Source organism: Geotrypetes seraphini, chromosome 2 (assembly GCF_902459505.1).
Source record: "Geotrypetes seraphini chromosome 2, aGeoSer1.1, whole genome shotgun sequence".
NCBI lineage: Eukaryota > Metazoa > Chordata > Amphibia > Gymnophiona > Dermophiidae > Geotrypetes > Geotrypetes seraphini.
Genome location: NC_047085.1, coordinates 102,706,054 through 102,728,188, shown reverse-complemented (window position 1 = coordinate 102,728,188; position 22,135 = coordinate 102,706,054). Strand labels below are relative to the sequence as shown.

Genomic DNA, 22,135 nt, shown 5'->3' with positions numbered 1-22,135 from the left:
CTGTCGAGGGCTATACACTTAGGGATCCTTTTACTAAGGTGCGTTATGCATTTTAGTGCGCGCTAAATATATGCGCATGTTAAACACTAATGCGCCCATTATAAGTCTGTGGACGCGTTAGTGTTTAGCACATGCTAAAACGGCTAACGTGTCTTTGTGAAAGAGGAGGTTAGTCCAATGATTTTCCACTTTTTTCATTCCTTCGGAAAATATGGAAGAAAAAAAGTGGAAAATCACTGGACTAAGGAGTGCTCCTTTTACAAAGGTGCGCTAGGGCCTTAATGCGCGGATTAGCGCACACTAAATTGCCACATGCGCTAGCCACTACCACCTCCTTTTGAGCAGGCGGTAGATTTCCGGCTAGCGCGCGCTAATCCGGTGCGTGCGCTAAAACCACTAACGCACCTTCGTAAAAGGAGCCCCACGTGTGTGGCCCTCGATAGAGATTGCCCCAACTTTGTTGGTTGGGCTGCAAACTTTTCAGTGGCTCCTCGTACAGGACTATGCAAATGAGTCATTTTTACCTTACATAAGAGCATAAGAAGTTGCCTCCGCTGAGGCAGACCAGAGGTCCATCTCGCCCAGCGGTCCGCTCCCGCGGCGGCCCATCAGGCCCACTGCCTGAGCAGTGGTCCCTGACTAGCTCTATAACCTATCTCTACTCCTATTCCTATAACTTACCTCTACTCCTATCCCTATAACCTACCTCTAAACCTATCTATACCCCTCAATCCCTTTGTCCTCTAGGAACCTATCCAAACCTTCTATGAAGCCCTGTAATGTGCTCCTGTCTACCACTGCCTTTGGAAGCACAAGCACGAAGCGGCTTGTGCCATGTGAAAAACTTTTATTGCAATCTAATCTGGAGTTTATTAACTTCTTTTCTGGCCATTATAGTCCACGCAGGTGCTAGAGTAATGTTATAAAAGGGAAGGTAGTGTAAATGTATTTTCAGGTGCCTATTTTAGTTTTAATTTTATCATTTAAATTTATAATTTTATAAAGACAAGTAGGTCTCTGATTTTCTTTACAAAATACTAGCATGATAGGCTGAAACTGCACCTACATTTAAGATGCGGATACTGTATATAAGTCTGCCCAGGAGCAGATGTAAACATCCTCATCTGTGAGTTTTTAAGACTCAACACATTTTGTTGTCCTTTTACTATGCTGTAGTAAAAAGTGTGCCCTTATGTGGGGTTATCTTCTTACCATCCTAACCGACTTACCATTTTTTATATTTAAACATGATTTTTGCTCCTGGTCAGTAAGTGTAATTTTGTAATTGCTCATGCCCAAAACATATAGAAAATTTCTTATTTCCATAAAACTTTGCTTTTGTGATCAGCATAGTCAACTTTTGCAATTTACCTATTAAAAACATAAAAAAGGCCAAATGTTCATCTTTTCATTCTTATAAACTCATAAAAAACTCATAAAAAGCAACATATGAATTATTTAAATGTATTTATATTGAAGCTATACAAAGATGACCACAGAATATTTAAAAGTGAGTAAGTTTTTGAGATTTGCAATTATGTTGAAAGTCACTTTCATGAATCAGCCCCCAGATGTTGTCTCCCATTATATTCTTTATTGGCCTTGGTAGCAGCGATCAAAGTCCAGTATATCCTACTGAAAGTGCTCATCTTGCTCCTCTGAGTTTGCTCCCATGTGCTCTTTAAATGTCTCAAGATGAGCATCAAGGACATAAATTTTTAGAGACAAGATACAGCCCATTTTCTGTAATTGTTCACTAGATTTTCAACCATGTAGTTTTCGGCCATGTGATAGCCCAGGAAGCCTTGAACCACTAGAACAAAGCTGTTCCAAACTGCTTTCTCCTTTCTAGTTAGCTTCTTGGTAAATTCCTTGCACTCCAGGATCTTCTTTATCTGTGGTCCAACAAAGATAACAGCTTTGATCTTTGTCTCGGGCAGATTAGGGAAGATGTCTTGAAGATACCTGAAGGCTGACGATTCCTTATCTAGAGCTCTGACAAATTGTTTCATTAGCCCCAATTTGATATGCAGTGGTGGTGCCAGCACCTTTTGGGGGTCCACCAGTGGTTCCCATTTGACATTGTTTCTCTTCATAGAGAACTCGGTCCACTATGGCCAATTCTGCCTTTGGTAATGCCCCTTTGTGTCCCATCTGTCCCAAAGACAAGAGATAGCAGGGAAACTTGGTTAAACCCCTTGTAGACCCTTTAGGAATACCACCACTTTGACGTTTCCGATGACTTCCCAGCCGTACTCATCATACTTGAAGGCACCTAGTAAGGTCTTGATGCTGTTGTAATCTTCTTTGAAGTGCATTCAATGGCATAGTAAAGGGGGAGCAAGGGGTGAACCACTCCAGACGCCATCTTCACGAGGAGCACTGGCACCACTCCTTCTCTCTGCCCCCTCCCGTGCACCTCTTGAAATATTCACTGGTGTGAGCAGTATCTTCCACCTGCTGCTTGTGCTGGTCTCGGCTCCCTTCTGACATCACTTCCTGTTCATGGGACCAGGATGTGACATCAGAAGGGAGCCAAAGTCAGCACGAGCAGCAACTGGCAGATGCTGCTCATGCCGGTGAACATTTCAAAATGTAAGCAGGAGGAGGGAGGCACTGAAATGGTGAGGGACAGGAGGTGCTTGACACAGTGAGGAAGAGCAGGGATGCATGATGTCGATGCCATGCACCACTGCCCTGGGAACCAATCTCCCTATCTATGCCCCTGGGTGCATTAAGTGAGCCAGTGGAAGAGATGGGTACTTGTTCCCGTTATGGAGCAGCACAGCTTTGATGCTCCTGGATGAGCTGTCAATGAAGATATGCTACTCTTTTGGGTTACAGGCGATTCCAATTGCCTCAAACAGACTGGTCACATTGTGTCAAAAACAGAGCATATCTTGATGGGTGATGAAGATGGAAAAAGCTTTGTGATGCTTCCTCTGATCTGTGACTTGCAAGCTTTCATCTAACAAGTTTCTTTGCTTGAGCCTAGACATCAAAAGCTCAGCATTGGACTCGGTGCGACCAAGATCTCTGATCAAGTCATTGAAGTATTTTTACTTTGGATAGTATGGGTTTCTCTCCTCAGCTGCACCACTGATATTGTAAACTGCATCTACATCTCCCTCACTCTCTGACTTGCTGCTCTATTCTGAAGGCAGCTGCTCTCTTTCTGGGAGAGTGGGTATAGGTAGCTCAGGGCAGTGGTGTAACGAGAGTAGGAGGTGCCTGGGGCCGTGGCACCCCCCCCCCCCACACACACACACGCCCTCCTCTCCTTCCCTGCCCACACTTTTACCCTTCCTTCTCACATACCTCTTTAACCCCCTCTTTTATGAATGCATAGCATGGGTTTTAGCGCCAGCAGTGATGGTAACTGCTCCGACGCTCATAGAATTCCTTTGAGAATCAGACAGTTATCGCCGCTGCCGGTGCTAAAACCCAAGCTATGCATTCGTAAAAGAGGGAGTAAATCATTGCCAGCATGAGCAGCTTCTCTAGCCTGTTGCTCATGCCGGTGTTGGCGTTCCAGCTGACATCACTTCCTGGCACTGTGACTAGGAAGTGATTTCAGAGGGAAGTCAGGAGAGAGTGGAAAACATTTGTAGAGGTACTGGGGGAAAGTGAGGGCACGAGCGTGGTGTGGAGAGGTGCCAGCACTCCCACCAAGATGATGCCCAGAGCAGTCTGCCCCCCCCTCCACTCACCTCTACCCGTACTATGCCACTGGCTCAGGGCAATGTGGCATCAGGGTAATGGATGAAGGAATGTCTGGATATGTGATTACAGATTTATGCTTGCAAGTTCAGCGTTTGGAAGGGACCACCATGCAGAAATAGTAGTTGCATGAGTGGTCAGTGGGTTCCTGCCAAATTCTTGGAATAGCAAACTTCATGGCTCTCCTTTCACCTCTGTACCATCCTATAGAAGAACAAAATTAAATTGTGGTAATGCAAACAATAAATTTATTTCACCTAAGACTTATGTGACCATACGTCCCGTTTTGAACGGGACCGTCCCATTTTGAGATTCCCCTGTCCTGTCGTCCCCCATGCACAGCTTCGGGACACCAAAATGCCCCGTTTTCAGAGAGAGCATCGCAAAGCTATGCGTGGGGACAACAGGACAGGCGATCGCGGAGCCTGGGCTCTCTCCCTGCTCCCCACCACTGACAATGTAACAGGGCCAGGTGAGACGAATGCCAGGCAGCGATTGACTGGCCTGGAACTTCCTCTCCAATGTCAGAATTGACGTCAGGGGAAGGCTTCTGGGCCGGTCGTTGTGCAGTCGCTGCACTCGCCTCGCCTCGCCCTGTTGCTGCGTCTGCGTTGGGGAAGCAGGGAGAAATTGTCTGTGGCGGTGGTGGTATGGGGATAGGCAGGGAGAAAGAAAGAAAGAAATAAAAAGTTAGGGGAATGTGGCGGTGGCTTGGGTGGAAGGGAGGCAGTGGTGGCTTGAGGGGCAGGGAGAGAGAAAGAAAGAAAGAAAGAAAGAAAGGGAGAGGGGGTAGGGAGAGAGAAAGACAGAAAAAAAGAAATGAATGAAAGAAAGAAAGGATGCACAGTTACGAGGAAGTGCAACCAGAGACTCACCAGACAACAAAGGTAGGAAAAATGATTTATTTTCAATTTAGTGATCAAAATGTGTCAGTTTTGAAAATTTATATCTGCTGTCTATATTTTACACTATATTTGTCTATTTTTCTATAGTTGTTACTGAGGTGATATTGCATATTTTAAAGTCATCTGTCTTGACCTCTGAAAAAACTCCAAATATAAATGATTAACATTTTTTCTGCATACAGTGTGCTTTGTGTTTTTAAAAATTTTTTATGGTTACCATTATGAATTAATAAGATATTGTGTGTACATGAAAAATGAATGAAAGAAAATGGGGGCGGGGCTGGGGCAGGATTGGGGCGAGGTTGCAGACGCCATTTGAAAACTCAGCACTTTGGGTTTTGAAAAGCTTCCTGACATAATCGCGTCGGGGAGGGGCATGCGCGGAGGCATTGCGCATGTACGTGCATGCACGGATGCTGTCTGGGGGTTGGGCTGGGGAGTGGGCAGGGTGTGACAGATGCGGAACTGGGCGGTTCTGGAGGCGTGGCCATGGGTCCGGATTTTCCCCGAAGGAAAATCTGTTAACCCTCTGTAGGGAATGTCTCTCCTTTGCCAGCTTGGGCTCTGGCACAGTGCAGGATCAGGCATGCTGCCCAACATGGTCTGTGAGGGAGAGCTGTCTCTCAGGTGAGAGGAATGCTGTAAGTGTTCTGGAGAAGGCCCATATTATGGCAGGTCTGGGTCCAGCCACTCTTTTCAGGTAGGGTTACCATATGACTCCAGAAAAAGGAAGACGGTTTAATAATAATAGCCTCGATCCTTAATCACCTATATGGCTTATTCAGCAAAGGAATAAGTGCTCTGATTTTACAACTAGACTTCAGCAATGCTTTTAATCTTGTTGATCAAGAAATAATGCTACACTGCCTAGATGCAAAAGGACTTATGGGAAGAGTAAGGAACTGGATACAGGGTTTCCTAACAAAGAGATCTTACCGTATGGTGGGACATACTCAAACTCCTGGAAAAACCCCTCGGGAGTACCACAGGGTTCACCACTATCTCCCACACTATTCAACATTTACATATCATCCCTAGGACACTTTTTTACTGCAAAAGCTAAACTACTATATATATGCAGATGACATTTCAATTTTAAACCCAATAAACAGCATTACAAACGAAACCTCAGAATACATTTCTCATATTATGACCGAAATAGAACATTGGACAATCAACTTCAAACTGAAACTAAACACAGAAAAAACAAAAATCTTCCTTGCAAGCCCAACAGACAAAATTACCAAAACAATGCTACATATAAAAGATCACGACTACCCGATTACTAAAACAATAAAAATATTGGGAGTCACATTAGACACACATTTGACAATGGTTGAACACACGAATGCAGTGGAAAAAAAGTGCTTCCTGGCATTATGGAAATTAAAGGCCATCAAAAAATACTTTGACCCATTATCATTTAGATTACTAGTGCAATCACTAGTGCTTTCTACTCTGGACTATTGCAATATCGTTTATATGGGTATAACCAAAAAAACAGTGAGGAAACTTAGAATTGTTCAGAACACGGCAGTCCGCTTGATATTTGGATTGAAATAAAGCGACCATGTTAGCCCCCACTACAGACTGCTGCACTGGCTGCCAGTCGAGGCACGAATAATATTCAAGTTCTCTTGCATATGCTTCAAGCTAGTCTGGGGACTGGCTCCTACATATTTGCTATCTCACTTCATATTATACAGTCCCATAAGACAAACCAGAAACTGCAATCTATTTGCATATCCAAGCATTACCGGCATTAAATACAAAACCTTCCTGGATAGAACTTTTATGTACCAAGCAAACAAACAACAACACTGGTAGACAACTACATCAATGGAGCTAGACTGACCTACATCGCTTTTAGAAAAGTCATAAAAACTGCCTTATTCGACAGATATATCACCTAAACAGTACTACACCAAACACTAAATATAATTCTATTATTTCTAACATGTCCCCTCTGAAATACTTAACAAACTGTTTATTGTAATTTCTCTGCATTCACTGAAATTTCACTGATTATCTGCATACTGTAACTCGTTGTTTGTCCAGCTCTCTTCAATGTGAACCGCCTAGAAGTCACACGATTATTGGCGGTATAGAAGAATAAAGTTATTATATGACTCCAGAAAAAGGAGGACGGTTTGAGACATCCGGGTTTTATTTCCATTGCTTTCAATGGAAGTAAAGCCCAGATGTCTCAATTTGTCCTCCTTACTTCCATTGCTTTCAGTAAAAGTAAAACCCGGATGTCTCAATCCATCATCCTATTTCTGGAGTCATATGGTAACCCTATTTTCAGGCCTCTGTCACATGCTCAAAGGGTAGAGACTTAGGCGTAGCCAGCAGACCCCAGGATCAGGAACCAACAGCACTCCCTCTTCTTAGAGAGTGATAGCCAGGAACCACAAGACCTATCGGAAGTTCATTTTTATAGTCTTTTGGGCTCGGCTCCTAACTGGGAAGATGCTACAAATGCCTCCTGCTCTGACCTCTTGACCTGAGCATCTTCAGAAATATCTTTTAGATATTACTTCAGGGAAATTCCAGGAACTTTGGCTCCTGGCTACTGGCCCCTAGAGTATTTAGGCACTAAGTTGTCTAAAAGGGCCAGTGTGCTCCAGATAAGGCTCGATGATAAGAAGTCCCAGTTGCTTCACTTCAGTGCATCACTGATAAGACACCGAAGGAGCAGAAGTAGGCCAGAGGTTTGTCCTGTCTCTGAATTTTAGCAAGAGAAATGCATTCAGCTTCTATGTAAAAATCTATGTGTAGGCCTAACCCTTACAATCCCCCTTCTTTCGAACTCATTGGCATAAAAGTGCCTACCACACTGGATATACTAACTAGAGGTAATAGCAAGTGTGTTTGCTTGCAATGTAATAGTGAAATTGGCCTAACGATACATAAATGCCAATCTCTAAAACAACATATGCTAACACTGCCAAAATGTCAAGCGATGCAATTACCAGTAGCTTAAGCATACTTGAAATAACAGTAAATGAACAAGCATGTGAACAGATGAAGCAGATGGCAAATAAATCGCATCCAATAACAGTCCGTTGGTGCAGTTAAGCAGCAAGGAAGGCACATTGTGAATGTTTATGACAATCAAATGTTCAATGACTTGAAAGTTATTGAAGGCATAGTCACTTTAACACAAGCCATGTGCCCACTTGCAATGAAGAATGTGGCAAATGTGTGATGAGATATTTCAGTGTCCATAGTAGGATACACAGTTCATGGGTAGGCCAGACATGATCGATATGCAAGCCAATTATCAACGAAGAGATATCACTTCTTCATATTTGCACACAACGTAAATTAGTAATTGAAACGTATAAAGCAACTTCCATATGATAGATAAGAAATGTCCATTAAACAGTAAACCCATATATAGTAACTGTGTTGGGACAGTATCACAAATGAGTAGGTAATATTACATGACATTATGCTATTGTACATATTTCAATAGGCAGCTAAATTATAACTGCTGATCAGTATGGGTGGAAAACATCTTTAAAAAGAGAATGGAAAAGCCCACATAAATCTATTATCTTAGGACTCCTATTACTAAATGGCACTAGAGTGTTTTAACATGAGCCGGCGAGGTAAATACTTCAATGCTCAAAGAATTCCTATGAGCATTGCGCATTTATCTCGCTGGCCTGTGCTAAAAACCTAGCTAATTAGTATAGAAAAAAACATCATTAGAAACAGAATGGAAAAACCCTCAAATTTATTATAATGGCTAATTATCGTAAAATACAATGGTACTATGTGTTAAGTATGTTCATATGTAAGCAAGGGAATGTCCCATCCATGTGTATTGCAAACACAGGTATGCCCTAACAAGGTAGCAAAAATATCGGTGGGAAAATTGCCACACATACGTATGCACAAAGGAAATCTATCTAAAATCTCTGAGCAACAGGGAAAACTGCTTGAGTACCTGAATAAATGCATGTAAACCGTTCTGAGCTCCCCTGGGAGAACGGTATAGAAAAATTGAATAATAAAAAAAAATATTATAGGTGTGAGTGTGCCCGAGCTAATCTTATGCTGGTAAAGAGATACATAATAGACAAAGGGCCTTATTCTCGAAAATGTGCATCCCGATGGCAGACGGCAGTAGGTGTCCTACCGCTGTCTGGCAGCCAATTGGGATGCATGTTAAAAAAATAAAAAATCCCCTTCAAGGCAGGACACTGTAGGCCTCCGGATCACGTCTACGGAGAGGTGCAGCATGTCTATGTAGACACATAGCAACGCTTAAGCACACCCAAGGCAGGGCGTGGGCAGGGCTTCACCTGGAATTGGCCTTGGGTGGGCTTAAGCATCGCTACGCGTCTACATAAATGCAAGACAGACACCTTAAATGTAGCCTGCAAAATGCCGGCCTACATTTCGGGTATCTGACCGGGACTGTAGACGTGATTTTCTTTTGGACGCCAATGCGTGATTGACATGCGATCGGTGTCTAAAGAGAATCAAGCCCCAAAGGTATGAGTGTTTAGATCCCACGAGGATTACATTTCATGTGGTACATGTGGTTTTACAATTGCGTTTCAAGTTTTAAAAACAAAGGTGCACCTTAAAACAAAACCAAGATTGAACTGGTTCCGGATTTGAAAGGCATGCCTGCAGTTTAAAACTCAGGGTGGGGAGTTTGTGGCACAGTGGTTAAAAGCTACAGCCTCAGCACCCTGAGGTTGTGGGTTAAAACCCATGCTGCTCCTTGTTACCCTGGACAAGTCACTTAATCCCTCCATTGCCCCGGGTACATTAGGCAGATTATGAGCCCACTGGGACAGACAGGGAAAATGCTTGAGTATATAAACCATTCTGAGCTCTCTTGGGAGAACACTAGAGAAAATTGAACAAATAAAAAATAAAGGTTTATATGGATAACAAGTTAAATATGTTCCCCACAGTAAAGAAAAATTTTGAAAAATGGAAAAACAATCCTTTTTATTTGTTTAAATCTCAAACCCAAATATCAAAATAAACATGGCTCAGAACCATTCAGACTTGCTTGCACAACAAGGGAAAGGTTCAGCTCTTAAAACAAAATATAAGAGGTTCAGGATTCAGCTAGATCTGAGCAAAAGTAAAACTTTTTCTTTGGCTTTTTGGGGGGTTTTTGGCCTTCTGGCCCTGAAAAACAGTTCCATTAGTAAATTCACACACAAGATAAACATAACTCACACTGTTTTTAACATGATTGTTAGCAGGGTAACCAAAATAAACATCTGAAATGGAAAATATTAATGATTTAAAACCAAAGGCTCCTTTTACAAAGGTGCGCTATCGTTTTTAACGCACGCACCAGATTAGTGTGCACTATAGCACGCGCTAGCTGAAAATCTACCACCTGCTCAAAGGGAAGCTGTAGCAGCTAGCGCGCGGCACTATTCCGCGCGTTAAGGCCCTAGCCCGGCTTTGTAAAAGGAGCCCCAAGTCTTCCTCCCCCTTTTACGCATGCGCTATTGTTCTGTGTCGTTAGTAACTTTTATGAGTGCAAGCACCACTGCTATCTGGAGGAAACAATAAAACAGGTTAGAATTATTTGTAATGTCAGTTACAACATAAGCATTCTTTTTATCTTGTGTTACAGTCGGAAAAAGTTTCTTGGCGTGGTTTGAAACTTTACAGAAGAAATGCATTTTGCCCATTTCATTTTAATGATCAGGAATTTTCGTTTTGTTCCCATGTTCATAAATCTTTTTCGAGAATAGATTATATATTGGTTTCAAATTCATTAGTTCAACAAGTAACACAAGCCTCCCTAGATCCAATTATTTTGTCTGATCATGGTGGGGTGTGGATTAAAATTAAGATAATTGATAAAGAGGATAGTAGACCTATATGGAGATTTGATAATACATTGCTGGTGGAACCAAATTTTATTGAGGAAATGCAAGTGAAAATGAATGATTATTTTCAAATTAATAATACGAAGGATATCTCTATAGAAACATTATGGGATGCTTTTAAGGCAACCATGAGAGGTCAAATTATTTCTTTTTCGGCATATCTTAAAAAACAAATTAAAAAACAATTTTATAGTTTGGAACAAGATATAAAGATATTAGAGTCAAAATTAGTTGAGAAATGGGAATATTCTATATTACAAGACCTCATGAAAGCGATAGGTTCTGTAATTATTTATTTGAACTTAAGAAGTTTGGGATGCTTTGGAGGAATTACTAAAATTTAGAGAGTTCCGGTCAAAATGCAAGCTTTCCTAATGACTTCAATGGCAAGGATTGTTTATATCTGTTCTTGCTCTGTCTCTTTGTCTCACTCTGGTATTTATGTCACCATTCTTGGTTATCATCCAGCAACGTTAACAAGGTCAGTATGATGCTTAATGGATTTACAATGTGAAATTCTAGGAACAGTTAAATGATGGCATTTTAGTCAATACTGTGTTCCTGATTCCAGGTTGGGAACCACTGGTCTACATGATATGTAAGGATATGGAGGGTTCTGTGTCCAATAGACTAATGAACACTGTTTATCACTTTTACCTTCACTTTACAGTGTTCATTAGTCTATTGGACACAGGATTTCTAAATATGGACTAATGTAAAGGAGATGACTGGATTTTTACTTACACAGTAGGATATGGAGGGTGACACACCCCTATAGAAGAATCCCATCATTCATGGTGCCTAAAAAGCCACACAGGTCACACATCCAAAAACCTAGCCTGTAGCAGAGCAAAGTGAGAATGGAAAACCAGGACTTAGTAGCTGAGCCAAGAGGGAAACCATATCAAGAAACAGAGGGCAGAGAGCTCCTTACCCCTTTCCAAACTCTACCCATCTCTCCTATAATATCGTCCTGCGGCAGGCATTCTACTAAATTGTCTTTGGGATGATACAGCATAGCGAGCCCACTCAGTTCAACATCACTGTCTCCCATAAGATGTAATGAGGGATGACAGAGAGAATGACACGGGGACAAATTTTTCCCCATCTCCACGGGAACTCATTTTCCTGTCCCATCCCGGCGAGTTCTTTTCCTACCCCTGCCCCATTCCTGCAAGCTCTGTCATCATCCGATGACAGTTTTATTCTTGTGGAAATAAAAAGGGAGATGGTGTTACTGTCTATTCCCTTTTCAGTTTCAGGCTTAGTCATATGTCTCTCCATTTCAGAGCTGCCAAAGAGAAGCAATTTTAAAGATATTTTTCAAACCATGGCATCAAATACTGGTACAATCACCTCCTGCTCCCCATTACCTTCTAGTAAAATTACATATTAATTCTGGTGACTACAAGGCTGGAGAAGAATGGCAAATTACAGCTACCGCTTTCCCCTGAGCCAATTGTAGCTGGCACAGAAATCTTTACTAAAAACTTAGGGCTTCCTTTTACTACGGTGTGCTAGGGCTTTAATGCGCAGAATAGCGCGTACAACATTGCCGTGCGCGCTAGACCTTAATGCCAGCATTGAGTTGCCGTTAGTTCTAGAAGCATAGCGCGCAGTGTAGCACGCGGTAATTTCCTGTGTGTGCTAAAAACGCTAGCGCACCTTAGTAAAAGGAGCCATTAGTTTCCCAACCTGTGTATCTCTAGTTTAATTTCAGTTTTCTGTCTCTACTTATCCTTGGTTTTCTCTTTTTCCTCACTTTCCTTCTTTTAAGGATTCTCTTCTAGTCTTCCTCTCATGTCATCATAATTTCTCTTTCCTCCATGTGTATTTGTCTCTCCATGGTTTCTCTCATCTCACTTTCTTCTAGTCTTTTTCCCTCTTGCCATTTCTCACCTTCAGGTCAGTTCTCTTTACCATAACCTTCAGCTGCACTTTTCCCAGTCGTACTCAGCTACTCTCCATCTCTTTCAGCAAATCTGTCTGCAGCTTGTGTCCCCCTGTCTGCTCTTTTTCCTCTCTCCCAGATCACGTTTCCTTCTGCTAATAACCTTCTCCCTCACAGCCCATGCTCTCTCCCAGAGTTCCTCTCACCCTAATGGTCTGTTTCTACTCTTCTCCCGCAGGTCCACTATCAGTCCCCGCTCTGTGCCCCATCACCCAGCCTCTTGTCCCTTTATAGCGCCTTTATGCTTCTTTCAATATTTCTCTCTCCCAGCTAATACATCCTTCAAAATTCCATCCCTTCCTAGCCCCCTATAATCTTCTCCAAGTACTTCTTTGTCTTATTTTTTTTACCTTAACTTCTATACTCATAGATATTAATTTGGCAACATCAGTAAAATATACAGTATATATAATATATGACTACAATTTAGGTGTGACCACTTACCCAGCCATGGACCTGGTGCAAGTTGAGGGTGCCTTTGTGTGGCAACGACCAGCAAAACTTACAGTTTTAAGTAAGATTCACTCATACAAGGGAGCCCTACCTGTGTCTCGTCCATGTTCCTCCTCTGTTTATGCCCCCTTGGAAATATGCACTATGTAAGTTACATGGATAGTTGCAGAAAAGCACATATATGTACACATATGCTAATACTCTAAACATTTATGTTCATAATGCATGTGTAAATATTAGCACCTATTTTATAGAATTGCCTCCTTAGGTCTGGATTCTATAAAAGGCGTCATTGGTGGCTGTCGCCTTAAAAACTTCCACAAATCACGTGTTTATAGAATTGTGGCTTTGGGGAAGGTAGGCACCAGAAATTTAGGCCGGGTTTTCAAGGCCTATATTTCCAGCACCTACCTTTGACATAAATCGCACCTACAGAGACGCTTTACGATGCCTAATGCCACTTCTGGCAATTTTTATAAGTGTTGGTAGGTGCTACATGCTTTTAATTTTTCAATTTAAGTTAGATGCTTGACTTAAGGTGCTGTTTATAGAATATGGCCCTTAGTGAATATTACCAACACATGAATGTTCCAAGGATCGATAGTGCAGATATACCTTCTCTTCATGGAGTTAACTTGTAACCATGGTAACCAAAATCTCTCAGGATGCTTTAGCTCTGCTGTTAGTTTGAGTTGGAACAGTTTAAGTTCTTAAAATAGAAATCTAGCAGCAATGCCTGTTATCAGGACACTGTGCTCTTAACAGATTTTTTTCAGTCTGGTTCCTAAAGTCCCAGATGCTTCAAAACACGTGGACAGAAAATATCTCTTAGCCTTGACACATGACCTCATTAAGGGTCTGATTCACTTTGCTTTTCCCCCATGGACAGAATGGAAGATCATAGTGAATGAGGTCCTAAATCACAGCCAGGCATGTGGTCTCTGTGGACCTGGATGTGTGGGAGATTCAAATGAGAACCTTGTGCTTGTTTAGAGAACATTTTACCATGAAATGTCCTTGGTTCTCTTCCTAATTATTCATATATTCCTGGGCTCTGAAATCATTCTATGTTTAGATTTCTAGGTTCCCTTTCTTATTCATTGTGCTATCCATTTGAAATCTTTCTGGTGGCAAAATACTCGTATTAAGCAATTTCTACTTTTTTTAATAATAGTACTGCATTGGTTCCTGTTGTTTCATGAACGCACCAATATCAAAATGAAATCAAATAGCTAAAGTCCCTTATTCAGCTTTTTACAGATATATTCCTCCCGTCACCATTTCCTATCCCCTTTCCTATGCCATCTTTGCTATTTCCTCTCCCCCTACCATTCTCTCACATTTCCCTTATCATTCCTAAATTTAAGTAGAGCGTTCCAGTCAAATTAGCTTTATCATAGTTAATCAATAGTCATTCATAGACAATGTAAAAAGTCGATTGAGTTGGCTTTTTACATTAATAAATCCATTTGTTGGAATGCCATAGATGTATGTTTCTTCGTCTTCTCTGCTGTTATTTAATTTTTCCTTGAATCTGCAGTGGATTTGCCTTTTGTTTTGTGCAAATCAGTGCCAAAGAAATGCTTCAATTTCAGTCTTACCTTTGTTGAATTTTAGGAATTCTGAAAGTAGGGACATTACCTTAGGCCAGTGCACAAAATTGTTTTAATATTCTGATAACCTACTCTTCTTATCGTACTATCTGCTGTTTAGAGGTGCATTAATGGGCTTCCATAATATTTGTATTTGGGGATTTGCAGCTCAATTGAATGAGCTTGCATCTGATGTTTTGCTTATCCAGTTGTAGTCTTGCTAATGCAACATCAGACTGTTCCACTGAGGACCACATTCCCTTCTTAAAACAGATAAATTTCTACCTCTTTCATACCTTCAAACAGAGCTCCAGTTCACAATGGAACTAATTCCTACTTCTCTGTAACAAATAGGAATGTGCATTTGTTTGAAATGACAAGAGAAATGTGAATAAAATGATAGTGAGGGGTATTTTCGATAGGATGTCTAAGTCTGACTTTGGATATTTTGCAAAAATCTTCTAAAAATCAGTTGGAGAAAATGTCCATTTTTGAACCCACAAGATGTCTATGCGACCCCCCCCCCCCCTCCGAACTGTTGCAAATCGTCAGGAGAGATGCCCAATCTCTCCTGCCGGCACCTCCACCCACCAAACTGCCACAAACCGTCAGGAGAGATGCACAATCTCTCCTGCAAGCACCCCCCCCTCCCCCAACAAACCCGAATACTGGCAGGAGGGATCCCAAGCCCTCCTGCCAATGGTGCACTCCCCTTGTGAACCCTCCTGAGCCCCAGAATGCCCCCCACTACCCCTGACACCCCCTACCCTGGACACCCCTCCTAACTAACCTTAAAGTTGGCCAGCTAGACGAGTCCCCTGTCTGGCCGGCCAGCAGACCCTCCATCCTCGGAATGGCGGGCCTGCCCCTTCCTGGTGCATTGTGGGATGCACCAGGGAGAGGCCCAGGGCCTGATTGGCCCAGGCACCTAAGGCCCACCCCTACCCATCTCCACCATGCCCCGCCCCCGTTTATTTACCCTTTTTTTTTTTTTTTACCTTCCACTTTATTTCTTTTATTTTAAAATTCAGAACAAAGATTACCATACCAGTGCTAGTGTACAGTTTTTCTTCTATGCAACTTCCAAACATCTCTGAAGAAATCCCCCCTTCCTTCCTTCCTTCCTAGAGGAAGAGATCTTCAGCTGGCAGGGCTTTGGGAAGCCCACCAATTTATATTTTGCATTTGGGTAGGAAGCAATGGGAAAATTTAGTGCCCATCATTTTATTGGACTAATACATTTCTCAATTAGCTTTCAGAGGTTAAAACCTCTTTATTGAGGTCAGTAAACTATACTGCTGTTACAGTATCCCTATCCTGACCTGAGGAAAGGAATTATGGTCTCTGAATTAGTAAAAAATGTTTTAAAATGAGTCCAATAAACAGAATCACCTTATTTCCATTTTCTATTACTAAATAATTATCAACACAGCTACAATAATACGTTATCCTAAATTAAAAATAAATAAATAAAACAAATAGAAATTTGTTTTACCTTTGTTGTCTGATTTCTGCTTCCTCTTCTTCTCATCATTCTCTTCCTTCCATCCACTGTCTGCCCTCTCTCTGCCTCTTCCATATGGCATCTGCTCTCTTTCTATGCCTCTTCCAGAAACTGTCTGCCTCTCCCTTCCATATCTTCCTCCCCTCCCCAATTGGTGTAGCATCCATCTTCTTCTCTCTGCTCCCCCCATGGTGTGGCATCTGTCTTCTTCTCTTCCATCTCTCCCTCCCTCCCATTAGATTTTAGAATCTCTCTCTCTTTCTCTCTCTCTCTCCTCTTTTCCTCCCCTCAGATCTGGTATCTGTCTTGTTCCTTCTTTCCTCCTCCCAGGTTTGGTATCTGTCTTTTTTTTTTTTAATTCTTTATTTATATTTTGAACATATTATCAAGAATAAACTTCTTGTACAGAATATGATTAAGTCAACATAATATAAAACAAATGAAGTAACATTTATATGACAAAATTATTATTTACTCAATCAAAATTAAAGTCCCAAAATTTGAGATCCAAGATGTTCCTGAGCGAGAAACTATTTAAAAGAAAAAGAGAAAATTCAAATTACAAATTAGGCGGTCAGATGAGAATGGACCAAGAGTAAGTTTATACATTGAGATTTTCTTTATCCCCTTCAAGGCCCCTCCTGGAGAGAAATCCTGTCAGCTGAGAGAGTTCAAAGAAAATATAATTGCAAGATTTATATTTTACAATGCATTTGCAAGGATATCGTAAAAGAAATGATGCCCCCATTGCAGCGACCCCAGGCTTAAGAAGCAAAAATTCCTTCCTTCGTTTCTGAGATTCCCTTGTCACATCCGGAAATATTTGAACTTTATATCCAAGAAATTCTTTATGTCTATTCTTAAAATAAAGCTGTAATATCTAATTTTTATCTGGTGATAAAACCACCATAGCCAATAGGGTAGCTGGGATAGCTACCTCCCTCATTGAAGATTCCAATAATGATGTAATGTCCATTTGTTCACCCTGACCTTGTTGTTCTAGTGGATGCTGTTCTTCTAAATTTTTTGATGTTGGCAAATAATATATTTTAGAAAAAGGAGGAAAGGCATCATTAGGAACATTAAGAACCTCACAAAAGTACTTTTTCAAAACTTCTTTTGCTGATAAAGAAGGAATCTTTGGGAAGTTCAAAAATCTAAGATTATTCAACCGCATATTATTTTCCATCATTTCCACCTTTCTCCTAAGGTTGAGATTGTCTTTAATCAGTGTCGTTTGGATTTGATTTACTTCACTTATCTTTTTATCTATTTTTTCCACATTATTTTTCATCGATATATTTTCCTGTTTAAGTCCATTTATTTCATTCTTTTGTTCTAAGAATTTCTCTTCTAGTACTTTAATTTGAGGTGACAATGTTTGTCCCAGAGTAATTACCAAGTCCCAAATAGAGTCTAGGGTAACATTCATGGGTTTAGGAACAGAGAATATACTTGCATGCATTGTCCCAGCTTCCACAGCAGTGGCAGTCCTCTCTCTCTGGGAACCTTGCTCCATTTCAAGTCCCCTCGTTGTTCTCACTGCAGTCTCGTCTTCCTCCAGTGCTTTGCCCATTTCAGCCTCCCGGGAAACGAAGTCTGCCTCCTCGGACTGACTACTCTCCCGTGGAGAGCTAGCACGCTGTGGCTGAGGGGGCGGGGTTCTAGCGTCGGGGCTCAGAGTTGATTCTAGCCCAGGGAAACTTGCCGCGACCTCACTCCTTCCCGGCGATTCCAGCGGGCGACTCCCCGGTGCAACTGCTGCTTCTTGGTTTAGACGCCGCAAAAAATCCTCCATGGACATCTGAAGAGGAGTCTCCGGGCGCCTCGAGGCTCCAGAAGCGCCTTTCCCTCTCCTTTTCGGCATCGATAAGGCAATAGGTAAATGTTGTTTCGTTAGAATCTCTGGCGGCATCTCACTCACTCTCATCAGCTCGCGGCCATCTTGGGATATCTGTCTTGTTCCTCCTTTCCTCCTCCCAGGTTTGGTATCTGTCTTCTTCCCTTCTCTTGCTCTGACATCTCTCTCTCTCTTCTCCCTTCCTCCTGTTCTTCCCTGATCTTCCTTCTCAATTTATTTTCTGCCTTTGTCTAAATTCTCTCTTACTATTCAGTCCTCAATTTCCCTTTCATTGTATCTACCTATAGCTTGCCACTTCTGTCCCTCACACCCATAGCTTGCCACCTCTTTCCCTCATACCTTCCAGTATCTAACTCTATCCTATTCCCAATCCAACATGTGCCCTTTTTCTCTTTCTCCTCCCCACTTCCTTCCAGGGTCTGCTCCCCTTTCTCACCCCTTCCATTCAATGTCTGTCCCCCCCACACTTCCATTCAGTGTCTGTCCCCCCTATCTCTATCCCTTGCATCTACTGTCCACCCTCTCTCTTGCCCCTTCCATCCATTTCCCTCTCTGCCCTTTCCATCCAGTGTCCACCCTCTCTCTCTTCCATATGGCATCTTCCCTCTTTCTATGTCCCTTCAATAAACTGTCTGCCCTGTGCTCCTTTTCTCCTTTGTACATGATTCATTTCAGCTTCACCCCCTCTCCATTTTTCTGTCTCCACCCCTTCCCCTATGCTCTGGCATCTCTCTCTTCTCCCGTCCTTCTTTCCTTCCCACTCAACCCCATGACCTGGCATCTCTCTCCTTTCCTTCTATCTCTCCCTCCCCCCTCCATGCTATGGCATCTCCTCTCTTTCCTTTCCCCTCTGGTCTGGCATCTGTCTCCTTAGTTGCCATTCCCTCACCTCATGCTCTAGCATCTTTCTGCTCTCCTATCTATCCCTCCCACTCCATTATCTGGCATTTTCTCTCCTTCCTTTCTCTCCCTCCCTCCTTCCTTGACCCTGGTCTAGCATCTGTCTCCTTCCCTTCCCTCCCCCTCCATGGTCTGGTATCTCCTTTCCTTCCTACTCCCTCCCATGGTCTTGGCATCCCTCTTCTCCTCTCCTTTCCCTGGTCTTCCTTCTCCCTCCTTCTCTCTCTCTCTCCCCAATTGGATGCAGTAGAATTTCTCCCTCCCTCCTTCCCTCTCTCTCCCCAATTGGGTACAGCAGCATTTCCCCCCCTTCTTTCCCTCTCTCTCTCCCCAATTGGGTACAGCAGGATTTTTCCCCATCCCTCTCTCCAATTGGGTGCAGCAGCATTCCTCCCCCCCCCCCGACTGTCTGGTGAGGTCAGCTTCCCTCCCTTCCACTCCCTTGCTGCCCTCTTTCCCACCACCCACAAGTGAACTGAACCCAAGCTGCGGGGCTCTAACATTGCACATGCCGGCTTCCCTTTTCGTCTGAAACAGGAAGTTACCTCATTCCTGTTTCAGACAAAAAGGGAAGCCAGCACGCGGAATGTTAGAGCCCCCCCTCCGCCCACCTGGGTTCAGTTCACTCTAAAACTGCGCGCCCCGGCTTCCTTCACGTAACAAGAAGGGAAGCCAGCGTGTGCAGTGTTAGAGCGAACTGAACCTGGGAGGGGGGGGCTCTAAAACTGTGTGCACCGGCTTGAAACAGGAATAATGTAACTTCCTGTTTTGGGTGAGAAGGGAAGCTGACGCGCGCAGTGTTAGAGCCCCGCGGCCTAGGTTCAGTTTGCTTGCGGGCAGTGGGCAAGAGGGCAGCGAGAGAATGGAAAGGAGGGAAGCTGACCTCACCTGGTAGTCGGGGGTCCCCTGCCCTGTTTGCTTCCCCCTAACACCGGCCCTGGGGTCCCCCTGATATTTTCAGGCCCAAAGCATGTGCCTATTAGGCCTACCCTTTAATTCAGCCCTGGGGACAGATAGTGAAAATGTTTGCATACCTGACTGTAAACCACTTAGATAAATTTAATAGGTGGCATAAAATTCCTAAAATAAAATAAATAAATATAATGTATGGTGAGCTCTCCAAAATTCCCTCAACCTGTCTACCACTTCAATAGCTCCAGGTTGAGCTATATTTATTTATTTATTTATTTATTCAATTTTGTATACTGTTCTCCCAGGGGAGCTCAGAACGGTTTACATGAATTTATTCAAGCATTTTTCCCTATCTGTCCCAGCGGGTTCACAATCTATCTAATGTACCTGGGGCAATGACGGGATTAAAGGGCAAATTCTATACGAAGCGCCCAAAAGTTAGGCGCCGATATAGGCACCGTTCAGCGTGATTCAAGTAAAATTGGGTGCTGTTTAATGAATCGCGCTGAGCAGCACCTATTTGGGCACCTATTTTGGAGGCACCCAATAAATAGGCCAGCTCTAGGCACAACTAAAAGTTAAGTGCTCATGCGCATGCTTAAAAGCAGCGATTCTGTAACAAGGTGGCTAACACGAAGCCACGCCCACACCTAACATGCATAGCGCCTATTTTTTTGAAGGCTGCCTTAATTTTAGAGGCGCCTTGTGACATAATCGCTCTTTCTTGATAGGCGCCTAAGTTTCAATTACCGTATTTTCACCCATATAACATGCATATGTGTATAACACGCATACGCGTATAGCGCGCGGGTCCAAAGCATTTCAGTAAAAAAATTTTTTATATAGCACGCACACGCGTATACCACGCATTCTGCTATAACCTCCTCCCACTCCCGCTTACTCTTCTGAGAATCTCGGAGAGAGCGAGACCAGAAGGCTTTGAGCATGCACAAATGCTCAAAGCCCAGTCCAGCCCGGCACGAGGAAGAAGGAGGATCTCCCTGCAGCGCCCAGCACAGCCCAGCCCAGCAACAACGAGGGAGGATCTTCGGGCACTGGCACTGGCACTGGCACTGGCACGTCCTGTGCATTGGTGCTGGTGCCGGTGCCCAATCGGGTAAGAGATGTTTTGCGGTGCTGGGGGGGATGTAGGATCGCGGGGGAGGGGGGGTGACGCGAGCGGGGGGGAGGATGCCGGATCGGAATGAAAAAAAAAATTGTACAACGCGCTCACACGTATAACGCGCAAGGTTATGCACGGTTTGTAAAAATTGTGTATAACGCGCGCATTATATGCGTGAAAATACGGTATTGCTGATTAAAAAGCTTAATTGAGCTTGTTATTCAATTTAGATAGGCGCCTGTCTAGATGGGCCCCTCCATAATAGGTGCCTAGCATAAGGCGCCAGTTACAGAATTTGGGCCTAAGTTACTTGCCCAGGGTCACAAGGAGTAGTGTGGGTTTGAGTTCAGAGATATTAGGGGGTTGCATTAAAGAAAAACTGTACACTGGCAATGGTATCTTTGTTTTGAATTTTAAAATAAAAGAAATCAAGTGGAAATAAAGACGTAAATAAGAAAGCAGGTAAATAAATGGGGGTGGGGCAGGGCCAGGGGGCCCAGTGTACTTGTGTGTCTAGGAGCCCTTGAAGAATTAAACCTGCCCTGCATATTCTGTGTTATCACTAGATTAGTGGCCCCACTGAAAGAGCCACCAATTCTCAGATCACAAACATTTGTTACACTATTCAATCTTTGCTCTAAATTAGGCCATTTGTCTTTAAGTAGATAATTATATCAAGATAAATTTCACTTCCTGTCTCTATGACATGTCCCTATGGAACATTCTCTCACAGACCAATTGAGTTGTGTTTTGAAGCTTTTTAATGGAATGTAGCTTTTGCTAATTGCTGCACTGGGACCACATGGAAAGAACATGGAAAGAAATCCTTTAAATTCTGTCCAGATCTGCTTGGAGTCAAACAAACATCATCCTCAATTCAGAAAGATCAGTAGCATGACTTTGCAACTAATAAATGGTCTTTTTGAAGACTGTCAGTCCCCTACCATTGCACTTCAAATTTCTAAACATTTGTATTATATTTATTTCTGCTCAATAAAGAAAAATAATCAAATCTGTCTTAACTTTCTTTTCTGTTTGCTCATTTGCCATTGCACCAAGATTTTTCTGAGAATAACATGCTTCTGCAAATATATTCAGCCATGAAAGGCTTGCTTCAGTCATCTGAATAGACTTTGCAATTGCTCAACAAAATTGTAGTGTAGTTTTCTCAAACCAACCACCATCCAATTATTACATCCAACCTCCACCTATCTTACACTCTTTCCAGTGTATTATCAATCTTTAACATACTATTATATCATCTTCAATATATTATATAAACGAATGTGGCCTCAGGTACACCTCCTCCACCTTTGATATAGTCCTGCATTC

General features: G+C 42.6%; 1 protein-coding gene across 3 annotated transcripts in view; it reads left to right on the top strand.

Annotated features, from left to right (window-relative positions):
- PREX2 (phosphatidylinositol-3,4,5-trisphosphate dependent Rac exchange factor 2) overlaps nucleotides 1-22,135 on the top strand; it is a 628,296-nt gene that overhangs the window by 341,511 nt on the left and 264,650 nt on the right. The gene's annotated exons all lie outside the window — the stretch shown is intronic.